At 40.0% G+C, this 14,810-nt stretch overlaps 1 long non-coding RNA gene across 2 annotated transcripts in view; it reads left to right on the top strand.

Moving 5' to 3' along the window:
- The window catches only part of LOC138849581 (uncharacterized), a 44,768-nt gene extending 30,751 nt beyond the window's left edge, over positions 1-14,017 (top strand). For both annotated transcript variants that reach the window (XR_016233716.1, XR_011388513.2), the window contains exon 2: positions 13,802-14,017. This is a non-coding gene — a long non-coding RNA (uncharacterized LOC138849581). The remainder of the gene's footprint in view (positions 1-13,801) is intronic.
- The last annotated feature ends 793 nt before the right edge of the window (positions 14,018-14,810 follow it).

The raw sequence follows: 14,810 nt of genomic DNA, 5'->3' as shown, positions 1-14,810 counted from the left end.
GTCATTGTGAAATTTCAACTTATTCCGCTAGCACTAAGCACCAGTGCCCAGGTTTCAAGGTTTTTAACAAAGTTAAAAACCACAAAATCTGTATATTTAAGTTCTCCTCTAACACAACAAAGGTTAAAGCAAACAACTCCCAAGCCACCATAAAGAGCTCAAAAGAGGGTTTTTTGGGTGATACATTTTTTTTAGTTTTTTACTACTTTTAGGAATTTATCAATACATTAGATTTTCAGAGTCACATAAAATGTGTCATAATTACAACACAATTCTAATCAATTCTAATGTTAATGTGGTCTTTATACAAAGAGAGCAGATTTAATGTAGTTCACAGATATACTTCTAAAAATATAATAAAGGAGAGTTTTTTTGGTAGTGGAGATTGCAACATACGAATACCAACAGCAAACATAGCTTATTGAAATTTGATGTTCAAATGTGTGTTTATAACTCCCAGATAGACTATCCATTTCAGGAAGAGTGGCACCAGTTTATTAACGACATGGAGATGCCTTTTCAAAAAATCCTAACTTAGAGGATTAGCTGCTTGACTTTCTCATTTTCACTTGATCTGTTGTCTGCTTGATCAGACTACAAGCTGGCTGGAGCTAGTTTTCTAAAAGCTAGTAAAACTTCCTACATCAGCATGGAAAAACTAAGTAATCATAATAGCTGTTCAGGACATTGTGTATACATCAAATGAGAGGACTTATTTTCTTAGCTCAATACCAAAGACTCATGTTTTTATAGTAACTTAGTAGCCGCATACTTGTCTCTATATTCCTAGTGCAAATATTGTCAGAAGTCTTTTAACCTGGCCAAAAAATACAGAAGGGACAGGAGTTCCAGGGAAAAGAAATGAACTGGTGTTTTATATATAAATGCACTGGCATCCCAGCAGGTAAATGGGATATAAAGATCAGTATATTATAGACAAACAAGTCTAAAACTCTTACTGGGGCCAGTGCTGTGGAGTAGCGGGTAAAGCCACTGCCTGTGGTGCCAGTATCCCTATGTGCTCGGTTCAAGTCCCAGCTGCTCCACTTGCCATCCGGCTCTCTGCTGTGGCCTGGGAGGAAAGTGGAAGATGGCCCAAGTCCTTGGGCCCCTGGGCATATGTGGGAGACCTGAAGGAAGCTCCTGGCTCCTGGATTCAGATGGGCACAGCTCCAGCTGTTGTGGCATCTGGGGCATCTGGCGAGTGAACCAGTAGATGGCAGATCTCTCTCTCTCTCTCTCTCTGCCTCTGCCTCTCTATAACTCTGCCTTTCAAATAAATAAATAAAATTTAAAAAAAATAGATAAAAGAAATAAAACTCTTACTGATGAATCCTGAGTGCATATTCCAAAATCCAATTCTACATGCCTAGTTTTAATCAATTTTATCTGGAGAAAAGTACAGCATTCACGCTACGGAAGAATGAAAAAACTATTTGGAAGAAAAATGTTATCTATGCTCCATCAGAATCTTCCTGCTATGTTTTGGGCTTCACAAAAACCTACAGATAAACAGCCTGACACATGTGGGATCATCTAACCTTCCATACAGATATTCTGTAGGCTAAAAGTAAGCCACATTGTCAAACGACTGCACTAACGCTTGCTTGAGAAAGTTAGAGGAGTAATTGTTCAGCAGAATGACAAGAATGGAGAAGATGAGCACAATATGTTCCCAGCTCTTATAGGAGCCCGATCATTGCTGGGATACAAAGACAACACAGAAATTGCCAAACAAGGGAGGAAGGAAAAGACAGAAAACCAGTGGGAGAGAGAAAAAGCTGGTGTGGTCAAATATATCAACAACCTTAAAAGTTTTACCTTTTACTAATTATATTCGTAGAGCTATCTGTAGAATATTCTACAATATTTGTGGAAATATTTATAGAAATATTCTATCATATTTGTAGAAATTTCTTTTTAAAAAGATCTGTCTAAAACTGCATGCGCACACACACACATATTCTAACATTTTTTATAGCAAAGACAAGTTAGAAACAGAATTTCTAACAATATAGTATGAGTTAAATAAAGACATGTCCTAAAAAAGGAATTGTACCCAACTGAGAAAAAGGAGGCTTTCTGAAAATATGTATTGACTTGAGGAAAATGGTTCTGATATGCATTTAATTAAATAAGGTGAGACATCACACAGCATCTACTTATTGTGTAACATCTACTTTATAACATCCACAAGTAAGCGTATACAATAGGAGAAATATGATTATGCCCTCCCCGTCTCTGAAGGATGGGCCCTGAGAGTTTGTTCGGCTGAACTGGATGAGGATGAGGAGGAACTATGAAAAGGATGGTCTCTGTCCTGGCTCTGTAAGCTCTGAAAACAAAGAACATGAAGATCAGAAAGGCCATATATTTTTAACATTTATCAAATGAATACATCAGTAAGTGTGACCTTGTTAGCTTCCATGGCAAATAGATGAAGCAAAGTTCATAAAAGATTTTTTTAAAAAGGGACATAAAAGGATAAGCTAATATACTCTAAATATCATCACCTCATCAAAATGAACCTGGACCATAGGAACAATGTTGGCTATTAAGAAGTTATTTAGGTCTCGGGCACATGTTGGGAACACAGGAAAAAAGCAGGCAAGTAAAAGGCAATGTTCAGAGCGTGTCCTGCTCTTACCAGAGAGATCTTTCACCTTTATGTACAAAACGCAAGTTCCCCCTGACCTTTGGTGCAATAAAAAAATGTACTGTACATCATGAGACGGATCACCATAAACATTGCAGACTGTCACCCCGTGGAAGCGTGGCAGGCCATCTGTTCCTTGTGCAAAGGACACAGACACTGGGCTGGCCCTGAAACTAAGAGGAGGAAGAGAACTAAATAAGGACATTGATCTAGACAAGTGTTGAGTCAGGCCGGGCAGCCTCAGACAGCACAGAGCTTTCTTTGCTCAAGCTCTGGGGCCACTTGCTCCAAATTGGAGACCACAGCCAAACAGGTGGAAGCTAGGGAAAGACACTGTACCAACAGTTAAATGACAGCTCTCTGGGGCCTTCCAAGCAACCAATGACCTTCCAAGCAGAAAAAGGGCTAAAGTGCAAGCATAGCTCTACACCACTGACAGTGCTGGATTAAAGAACTTCAGACTTTTAAAGACAGAAAACTTGGGTCCTGGTCTAGCTCAGTTATTTAGTAACTGTTTGGGTCTGTGCATGTCCTTAGACTCTGTGAATATATTTCCTGATCTGTAAAATGGTGTTAATGATATCTCCTTGGGAAGGGTTTCATGAGGATTCAAAGAAATACTAAATGTAAAACACCTACAATAAGTGCCTACCACACAATAGATAATAATAGTCTTTCCTTTTCTACTTCCCAATTTTTACCTCCTTCTCTAAGTATATAGTTCTATTTATTAGTGGCTTTAAAATAATGAGAACGTGAGGGAGGAGGAGAACAAAGAGAATTATTTTAGTGAGCTCAGATATGATAAAGATCTCCCAGGGAGATGACAGTTTATCACAGACTCTACAGATTTGCTGTTTATATGCAGGAGCCAGCTAATGTCAGGTGTGCGTGCGTGGATGGGCTCACCAATTTACCAGAATTACGCTGTGAGCAGATTGTTTAACTGCAAGACTTTGTGTGTATGTGTTCTGCGTTGACTTCTGTGTGCTTTTAATTTCACTAATAGAATTAAGAGAGACAAAATTCCTAGGCAGTTTTCTACAGATCACCAGAAACCCAAGACCTGCCTTTCGTAGAAACCCAACAGAGGCACCTGAAGGGATGGTTGATTTTTTTTTTTAACTTTTATTTAATGCATATAAATTTCCAAAGTACGACTTATGGATTACAATGGCTTCCCCCCCATACCGTCCCTCCCACCCACAACCCTCCCCTTTCCCACTCCCTCTCCCCTTCCATTCACATCAAGATTCATTTTTGATTATCTTAATATACAGAAGATCAGCTTAGTATACATTAAGTAAGGATTTCAACAGTTTGCTCCCACACAGAAACATAAAGTGAAAAATAATAGATGATTTTTTTTTAAATGATGATGAAATCAGATCAGACCTATTGTCATGTTTAATCCCAGTGAGAGTCAAGTTGGGAATTGATAATTTCTTTTTTTTTTTTTTTTTTTTTTACAGAGGATCAGTTTAGTATGCATTAAGTAAGGATTTCAACAGTTTGCATCCCCATAGAAACACAAAGTGAAATATATTGTTTGAGTACTCATTATAGCATTAAATCTCAATGTACAGCACATTAAGGATAGAGATCCTACATGAGGAGTAAGTGCACAGTGACTCCTGTTGTTGACTTTACCAATTGACACTCCTGTCTATGGCATCAGTAATCTCCCCATGCTCCAGTCATGAGTTTCCAAGGCTATGGAAGCCCTCTGAGTTCTCTGACTCTTATCTTGTTTAGACAAGGTCATAGTCAAAGTGGAGGTTCTCTCCTCCCTTCAGAGAAAGGTACCTCCTTCTTTGATGACCTGTTCTTTCCACTGGGATCTCACTCGCAGAGATCTTTTGCCAGAGTGTCTTGGCTTTCCATGCCTGAAATACTCTCATGAGCTTTTCAGCCAGCTCCGAATGCCTTTAGGGCTGATTCTGAGGCCAGAGTGCTATTTAGGACATCTGCCATTCTATGAGTCTGCTGAGTATCTCACTTCCCATGTTGGATCACTCTCCCCTTTATTTACTCCATCGGTTAGCGTTAGCAGGTACTAGACTTGTCTATGTGCTCCCTTTGACTCCCAGTACGAAATTTGTACGAAATTTAATTTGTAGGAAGCAAACGGAGAAGGGGAGATTGCAAGGGAGTGTGGATTTGCAGCCGGGTCCTGCATGAGGATACCTAGACCACAAATCCCTTCATTTAAAAATGCGAGCTGGGCAGCATTCTCGTGCCAGCCGTGGGCTGGGTCCACGTGTCAGGGACGTGAACGTTTCCCAAGCCACTCACTGCACAAGGCCTCCTTAGCAAGCACTGCAAAAGCCCAGATTCACTTTCCAGCTGCTTTCCTGCTATTTCGCAGGAAGCGTCACCACAGAGGCAAATCGGACACTTGATGCCACACCAGAAGTTTCCAGAACATAATGCCATAATGCTTCACAGCTTGTAATGATCAGGACCCAAAACAGACAACCAGAGGTTTTTTTTTTTTTTTTTTTTTTTTTTACAGGAAGTGAGGACGACAGACTGGCGGGCAGTCCCAGGAAAGCCACAGAAAGCAAAATACGCTGGCGCAGGTCGAGCTACGTTTGATCTCAAATCACTGCAAAATCTGTTTCCACGTTGCTGATGCTTGATTTAAGCTGCTCAGCTTCTCCCACTGCACCAGTGGGAAATGTCTAAGAAAAATAACGGATTTCTACATAAAACCGACAAGTTTTGTGAAGGAAACTTGTTTACAATTGTCATAAATTCTTATAATTACATCTATTTTTCTGCAATCAGAACTTGTCAGCATAGTTGTCAGGTAAATCATAATCATCAACGCTTTCATGGACAGAATATTTACCTGGCCCTACTTTCCCAATTCCTTCAGGAATGAGAGTTTTGCTTTTTATTGCTCAGCCTTTAGGAACATTACCCACTCCCACCCCTTGTTTTTCTTAAGCAGAGTGTTATTGAAAGAGTTTTTTGTTGAAAGAAAATAACTGCAGTGATTTGATAAGATGGAAGTCAGAGTTGTGTCATATTCATAGTTTCAAAAAAAAAAAAAAAAAAACCTTGTTGTTTCAGGAAGATTTTTGATGGAAAAGCAAAGACAAGAAAATTTCTTTTTAAATTACTCATGGTCACAGTCAGTCCTCCCAGAGATCCTGTACACATTTTGGTGCACACAAACAGATATGCATGTACTTTGATTTTCTTTAATGATCATATTCTCCCTTGTGCTATTTATCACGTTTCGCCATATCACTCAACATTCTTCTACATAGTCCTTTTTAATGACATCATAATACTCCACTGTATTATGATTTAGTTCACCAACTAAGGCATATATCTATAGATTCAGGATAAATAATGTCTTTTACAGCTTCAACTTTTAAACCATATGGCCCCTGTAGATTGTCCTGGGAGTTACATCCCAACCTGATGTCTGAGTTTATGCCTCTGTTCTTGCCTAACCATAGTCAGTTCCCAGGGGTAGACTTCTGGGAATTCACTGAGCTCAGGAGTCTAGAAGTGTTTGGATCTCCAGTTGTCATTTGGAAAAGGAAAATGACAACTTGAGTCTGAAAGTGACTTCTTCCCTATCAGAGTATGATTCAGAGTGTGTGAAAGTGAAGAGATGTCCACTTGTTCATCTAATATTTATACCGTTCCTGCGTATGGCCCATCGTCATGATGCATACTAGGGATTCTTCAGGGAATTTAACTCTCTACTCGCGTGGAGCTGACAGTTCGATGGATTAACGATTTTCAAAAGTTAAGAAAATCAAAAAGTAGCCTCAAACCCTTTTTGCTCCTATATTGCAGCAAAGTAGCACTGAAATAATATACTGCAGATGTATGTACACTTGAAACTATTATAAAAGATTTAATATTCTTTTGTAATTTCAGAATATTCCATCTTTCAGTGGAAGTCATTCATTCTCTGTATACTCTGCATTACCTGAAAGACAACAGTGTTCAGAAAAGCACTTTATCCTTAATTGTGGAATAGAAATGCTACCTCAAAATTGCCACTCTAATTTATATAAAACAAATTCCCTAGAGCTTTGGAGGCATTTGCCCAAAGAGTGGGTGACACCATTTTGAACATGGCTTGTCTCACCATAAAAGAAGTCAGTGTGTAAGAGGCCAGCCAGCATGTGGACCAAAGAGGAAGCTGTACAGAAGACAGTGGGAACCTGGCCATCCACTGATACTGGTATGGTTGAGTAAATGATCACATACCCATATCCACATACCCATTAGACTTCTATACAGCTATTAGGATGAAGGAGTAAACTTCATAGTTACGGACTCAGAAAGGTGTCCACAATACAGACATAAGTGAAGAAAAGAAAAAAGGCTACAAAGTAATGCATACAGGATAATGCCATTTCTGCCTTAAAAATCTTAAAAAAGAATAATTTATGTGTCCCTCTATTTGAATATGCATTATGAATATGGAAATAGGTTTATAAGACCATCTACCTAATGGCAGTGATCATTTTGGATTTATGAAAGGGGGCAGCAGAGGGGAGATGACCATTTTGTACACAGTATCTTTTTATAATGAGCAGTTATTAGCTTGATCAATATTTTAAGACAGCAAAAATAAAAAATATTGTAAGATAAGGCAGGGCTGAAAACATATCCTTGAAATGACTTCAGTAGTTTATTAATTAGCATTTATTTATAAAGTACTTACTGTTTACAATAATGTGAATAGAATTATTAGACTTACTATCTACCAGTTAGCTAGCTTTTTTTATTTTTATTTTTTATTTTTTTGACAGGCAGAGTGGACCATGAGAGAGCGAGACAGAGAGAAAGGTCTTCCTTTGCCGTTGGTTCACCCTCCAATGGCCGCAGCGGCCTGCGCGCTGCGGCCGGCGCACCACGCTGATCCGATGGCAGGAGCCAGGTACTTCTCCTGGTCTCCCATGGGGTGCAGGGCCCAAGCACTTGGGCCATCTCCACTGCATTCCCTGGCCACAGCAAAGAGCTGGCCTGGAAGAGGGGCAACCGGGACAGAATCCGGCACCCCAACCGGGACTAGAACCCGGTGTGCCGGCGCCGCAAGGTGGAAGATTAGCCTAGTGAGCCATGGCGCCGGCCAGTTAGCTGGCTATTGATTGCTTTAACTAAAATACCTGACAGGAACTATTTATGAAAAAAGAACATTTATTTCAGAATACAGTTTTGGAGGTTCACAGTCCAAGAATGGACAACCCCATCAGCTCAGGCACATAGTGAGGCTAGAAGATGGCAGATGGGTGATCTCATGCAAACCAGGGAACAGAGAGACACAGGGTGCATACTCTTTGTTCACATCCTTGTGTCCCTCTGTATATAGACACAGTTACAATGACTGGATTGTGGGGCTCCACTCCAACAACAAAATCTGATCTAATCACTTTCCAAGCCCCTGTCTCAGACACTATAAGTCAATTAAATTCCATTCTTAATCTATTAATGTAAGACTTTGGGGATTAATACTTTAATAGATGGGCCTTTGGGCAACACCTAAATTATTACCCAAAGCATAATGTTGCCAAAGTGTCAATAATTTGGGGGAAATAAGTCTTATTTACATAAAAATAAAAGTAGTTTCACGCCAAAAACCAAGCTGGCTAATTTATATTTAGTTTTTGAAATAAGTGGAATGGAAGTAATGCAATGAGTATAGTCGTGACCCTGCAACTATCTCCAACTTTGGCACTCACTTGCTGTCTGAACCCGGACAAGTCCCTTTAATACCCATAACATGATCTCTCAGGCCTTTTGACTCCAATGTTCAGGAAAAAAAAAAAAATCAACATGTGGATGCAGTGCAGTTAGCATTGCATCAACTGGCATAATAAGATTTCCCCTTGTTTCCCAGAGCCTGGGAACTTGGGGCTATTTCTGCAGGACTTTAAAGTGGAGCCCTAAGATCTACAATCATTAGAGGACCTCTGAGAACCAAGTCAGCCCCAGCAGCTGGTGCAGAATTCTTGGCTAAATACAAGCCCGCCTATTCAATGGTCAAAATGCAAAACCAGGCAAGTTTTGCTCACAATGCTGAGTTGCAAACCATCTGTCTCTAGTCTCTACTGCACGCTGTTGGGAAGCAGCAGAACAAAAGTTGCAGTCCAAAAATTCCAAGTCTAAGTTTCTCCTGATCTGGGCTTAAAGCCAGAAGCAATTCTCCCTAGGTGGCATGCCAGTGCCATCTGACTGCCGACATCTCCTGTGCAGTGGTCCAGAAAAGGCCGGGAAGGCGAGCCAGAATATGGAGAGGACTGCACATTCAGTTGTAAATATGCAGGGAAGAAAGGGAGGAAGAATGCAAGAGAGGCACTTGCAACAATTCCTGTTACTGTCAGCATCAGCAAAAAAATGACCAGCTGGCTCTCTTCCAGGCAGTTCTGCATTCAGCTGCCGAACCTGTGTCCCAAGACCAAAGAGCACCCACAGCCTGTTCATGCTGCAGTAGGTTACAGATGGCATTTCATGGGCCTCCCATTTCACAAGAAAGATTGGACAGAAAGATAATGGTATCCAGCCTTTCTATTTCCTTTGATGAATTTCAGTTATTGCATATGCTGTCTTGGGGGCCTGTGTCATCAACTTTACCTTTATCCTGAGTTTTAGATTGTCACAGGGCTGGATGCTATGTAAGGAAAAGAACAAAGACACAGTCCATTAGGAATTGCCAAAACTCCTATCTAAATGTGAAAAGAACAATGGAAAATAAGAGCTGTTAAATCCAAGGGCTGAGTCAGTGTGTTTTAGGGATGGGTGTGGGAGCTCTATCTACTGCGTGGGTAGACCGAAGTAAGCTGCCACTCAAAATCTTCTTAAGATCATTTAGCATGGAGAGGGAGAGAAGAGGGGGTGATCACTTAGTGGGTTGAGTGTGAGGGGAATACCTTGCGATTTTTGAGAACGTTTAGAAGTAGAAATGTGAGTGGGCAGCCCACATTTCTTCTGCCCCACCAACACCATCTGCATAGCCACTAAAATTCCACTATTTGTCCACCAAGCACTCATGCTCCAAATGATCCAACCCTAAAACGTATCCGATTCCATATACCTTTGACTATTCAGTAGGCAAAGGCCATTGCATAAAAATGGATTTTAAAGAATCATCACTTGATTATGTAATCAGGCTCTGTAGTTCCCTGAAGCTCACCTGTGCTTTATGTTTAAATGCTACTCAGGAGAGAAAGTACCTGTGTGGAAAGAGCACTCTGCTGAGATTCCAAAGACCTGCACCCTGGGTCCCTGTTTGCAACTCAGAAATTCTGGAAACTTGGTCTTTGTCTTAGTTTTCCCGCTGGGATAAAATAAAATTACCTTTAAATTCCCTTCCTACTCCAGAATTCTGTTTGGTTAAAAATCATTAGATGAGGATTAATATGTTCATAGGTTGGTTCCACTGAAGCCATACATATTTGTTGAACGTCTACTATTGTATTCTTCTGGCCTAAAAGAATTTCAGTAGTTGGTAAACGTGCTTTTGCATTCTTGAAAGCGCTCAGTGTGCTGGGAGAATGCTAGTCATTTTATAAACATGTGGCGACTGCGCTTTCATTTAATCCACACACCATGAACCCTCCCAGGAAGGTAAGGCAGTTGCAGCAGTGGCTTTAAAGTTACAAAGACCTCTTCATTGCCAATCAACTCATCTGTTATCTGTGAGATCATAGCAAGACAGTGAACCTCACTTGAAGATGACTGTCATCTGTAAATTTGTGACAGCGCAGCTCATCTTCAGAAGTCTGGAACAGGACTCCTAACTTTCAGTACAGCAACTGGGGAAGATAGCTGAGGAGCAGTGTGCTATGTTTTGGGCTCAGACCGACCAAGTTCCAGGGCTGGCTTCATGTTTTCTTAGATGTGTTAACATTTAAAAGTCACTTAATTTCTCAAACCTCAGCTACTCCATGTGTGAGATGAGCATAAATAATATTTATTGGATGTAATTATCACATGTGAAGAGTTTAGCATCGTTAATGACACTTAGTAAGGGCTCAGTTAATTAGAGCAATTGCTGGGTATGACCCAAAAGTTCAGAATCAGCCTAATCTAAACACTGTAGTTGGAATTTACTTTTGTTTTACAAAGGGAAAGGGTTTTACTAGAAAAGAATTCAAATGTTAAGTAATTTAAGAAAAAATTAAATTTACCTATAGAAAAATCTATTGTTATACAAATAAAACAAACTCTATGCATTGAATTTAATGAATCGTAGTGAAAAGTCACTATCGCTTTGAACTGCAAATTATTTTATTTATGACAAGGACTTCTACTTAATCATTACTTAGGAAGTTATGTCAGTATCTGAAGTAAAGGTAAAAATATTGTATTTTCTTGACATAATTGTGGCTTAGATGGATTGAAAGTACATTTATTTGAAGCATCAATTTCTTTGGTCAGCAGGAGCAGCTCTCGTTCAATTTATCAGAAGGATATTGGTGGGTCCATTACCCTAAATTGATGGAAGTCTGGAGAAACAGGTTTAACGATGTGACAAGAATTTGGACAGGGAATGAATTTTCTGGCTTACCAATACTATCCACTATGGCAAAAAGGCAAATCTTCCAGTGGAAATGGAAGATGCTGACAGCAAGCAGAATGGATGCCGGGTGATCCATATCTGCAAAATTTCACTACAGTTTGGACAGACTTATTTCCACCTCTGACATTGTTCTTGCTATGAAAATTACTTTACCTCCCCCAAGTCTGTTGTAAGATGAGAATAACAGTAAACCCAGCGCCTCAGGATTGCTATGAAGTGTAAGTATAGTAATGCCTATAAAATGCCCAGCACAATGCCTGCCGTGTGGAATGTCTATGAAATCCCGGCAAATTGTATCATCTTTTCTTTGCGCCTGAGTTAGGCTTCTTTTGTATAAGTTACATGCATATCGGCTTGCTGTATGTTTCTTACATCCACACCTATTAGTATTCTGTTATGAAAAGATGTGCTTCTAGAACAAGGACATCACGCTGCACTTTAAAGTGCTATTTGCTTTTCATGACAGTGACAATGACAATAATAACGGGGAGGCATTACCCTAGTGATTAGTTTTAAATACTGTTTGTGAGTTTTTAAAATGTCTACATAATATGGTATTTATAAACATAGTCGATGCTCACAGTTAGGCATGAGATACTTGTTTCCATTTTATTTTTCATGATCATGCCGAGTGCCTTCACGACACATGGACCAAATTGTCCGAACAAGGCTCTTGATGACGGAATGGTTGGCATAGCCTTACTTTCCTAAATAGTTTGCTGATTCATGTGTTCCATTTTTAAACATCAGCAGATTGGCATTGGTGACATCTGCTAATTATCTGGCTTTTCTCATGGCTGCCATGAGACTTCCATCTGCAGCAATCAGTAAAACTTGATCAGGGTCAGGTTCGTACTACCATCCAGTCCATGACCGATTTTTAGTAATGAGTAGCCTTGTCTATTTTTCTGTTTGAGGTATCATTATTTAATCATGTGTTGGAAACAGCTGCCAGAAGTTTGGTATAAACCTGGTGAAACTCATATAACTGCGTTCTAGCAGAAGTTCCATTATCTTCCTAGTAACAGTTTATCAACTCTCAAATCGCACTGGCTCATCCAATTGCAAATTTAAGACTTCCTGCATCTCTCTTAGAGTCTCTTCCCAATTCTTATTTTTATAGGAAAGCAGTCTTGCTAAAGAGTTGAAGACTATCTTTTACATTGTTTATCCTTTCTCCTTCAGGGCACCAAAGTTTGAGATGTCCCTTCAAATTACTCCCTCCCATTTTTCTTTAACCATCATCATGTGATTGCCAGAGTGAATTAAATCATACCCAAAAACTCACTAAGATGTTGTTTGCTTTTATAAGGCTTGGCTAACTTTAGAAAAGCAGGGAGGGACCTCCAATCATGGCAGTAGTTTCATTTGCTGATTTCTCTAATACTTGAGGTCAAAATCAGCGTGCATTTTCACCATTTAGAGGTCTATAAAAGCAAAGGCAGGAAGTGGCTTTCTGCCCCCTGGTGCTCATTGTCTGCTTCTGCAGCAGATGGCTCAGCTCAAAGAATTCTGCAAAGGGTGGAGGGATTTGTCTATCTAATGCTAAAGGCATGGAAAAGCCACAACCTCTGAGATCTTCGCACCTCAGATAAGGGCTAAATATGTAAGAATCAGGTAAGTGAATAAAGAGGAATACTTGATCCATCGATTGTCAGCTCTGCTGGGGGAGAAGGCACACGTCCTGGGCTCTGGTTCTTGATGTCTCCATTAGGCCCTTATTTAGGAGCCCTCTGGGTGATGCTTAGGCCACTTGGCCTTTTCCAAGTCTCTTGATTATGCCAGAGTACTCCCTGCCTCAACACATGGACATCTGCTTCTCCCTCTGCCCACAAAGCTCCCTGATCCACTGCACTCACTAAGCCCTATCTGTCCTTTAGAATTCAGCTAGAAGGCCACCTTCCCAGGGCTAACTAAATCAGGATTCTTCTGATGCCACTTGGTTCTTCTCCTTCAAGGCACTCATTATGATTGCAATTAAATAGTTAATCGTTGCTTAATGACTATGCCATCTGCTAAAATGTAAGCTCCTCAAGGGTTTTATTTATATTTCCATCTCTAGATTTTTATGCATAGTAGGTGTACAATTTTTTTAATGAATAAATTAATTCTGAATTGAAAACTCAACATTCTTAAATTTGACTTTGTGTTAGGTTTATTATGGAATGTTATTTCACCGATAGATAACCTGTGGGTAGGGCAAGAAGAAGGTAGGGAAGGGAATGGAATCAGGTCAACTTTCTCTTCATTCTGTTTCAGTACTTGTATGGTAATGTAGTGTATAGTAATGTGATGTAATGCCAAAACAAGTTTGCAAGAAACTTTTCCTTTTCTCCAAAGTGCACTCATTGTACTTGAACAGGAACTATTTTCAAATCCCACTGACTTTGTACCCTCTGCATGCAACCCTGATCCACCCTCCAAGATTCTAAAAGTTTTTATTATAATACCTGTACTGAGAACACAAGTTCAGGTGCTTTGTGTGACCACCAACAATACTTCTTACTTCCGGGTATAAAGTAGTCTTTGCTTATGTTCTCCATTATCTCACACTGAAAGAAGCAATCGTTGTGATTTTCCTTTCACAGATGGAGGCGAGGAGCACAGACAGGCAGATCTGGAACCACTGCCCACTTTCACAGACGGCCTTGATAGCAGGCAAGCCTGGGCGCACTCCAGAGCAGCATCAGAGGGAAATTTTCAAAGACCCAGCCTCCCTGGCAGTTTCCAAGGACTGCAATTGATCCCAGATCCTGGTCTTCTTCCCATTGGCTAACCATATAATAAATGTAATTTACAGCCTGGCTGGCTTCTGGGAGAATCCTGTAATGGTTAACAGGGCAAAGAAGAGAAAGTTCAGATGCTTGCTTTTGTCCTCCTGTTCAGTGTGAGTTGAATGCTAATGTGAAAATAGCTTTAAACGGGGACTAGAAAGTGCTTTCTCTTTATGGCTCACTCCTGTATCAGGAAAGCTGTAAGATGCAGATAATGCAGCATGGTGACCATAAGACACGGATGGAGAAGGGGAAACAAAGGAACGCATGTGTGGTTGATATGATTAGCCCATCTCTCTGAAATAGAGCGTTAAGGAACAGGCAACTGAAAAATCGAAAGCCACATACAGATTTCATGGTCATAACAACATATTTGTTTCTTATGCATTTAACTCTCAGTAAATACTTCTTGAAAATTGATAACATAAAATCTCTGTGAATACAACAAAGAATAAAATAAAGCTTCTTGCCTTTTGGACTTTATTTCAAGGGCAGAGAGCAGATAGAAAATTGAGGGAAATACAATACAAGCAATATAATTTCAAATACTAATAAGTGCCATGGTAATGATAAACCAAGATTCTGTGATAAACCAAGATTCTGCAATAAACAGCGACCTGAGGTAGGAGTTATTTTTTGTCTGCATGGTGCAATCGAGTAGCCACTGGCCATATGTGACTCCTGAGCATTTGAAATGTGACCAGTCCAAACTGAGATGTGACAGATTTCAAATATTTAGTGAGAAAAGGAATGTAAAATGCCTCATTAACATTTGTAGGAGCAAGCATTTAGCCTAGTGGTTCAGACAGACACATCCCACATC

The sequence above is a fragment of the Oryctolagus cuniculus genome, chromosome 5 (genome assembly GCF_051225735.1).
Source record: "Oryctolagus cuniculus isolate XC-2025 breed Fujian yellow rabbit chromosome 5, ASM5122573v1, whole genome shotgun sequence".
Taxonomy (NCBI): Eukaryota; Metazoa; Chordata; class Mammalia; order Lagomorpha; family Leporidae; genus Oryctolagus; species Oryctolagus cuniculus.
The sequence above is the reverse complement of the archived record's forward strand: the minus strand, read 5'-3'. Positions and strand labels throughout refer to the sequence as shown.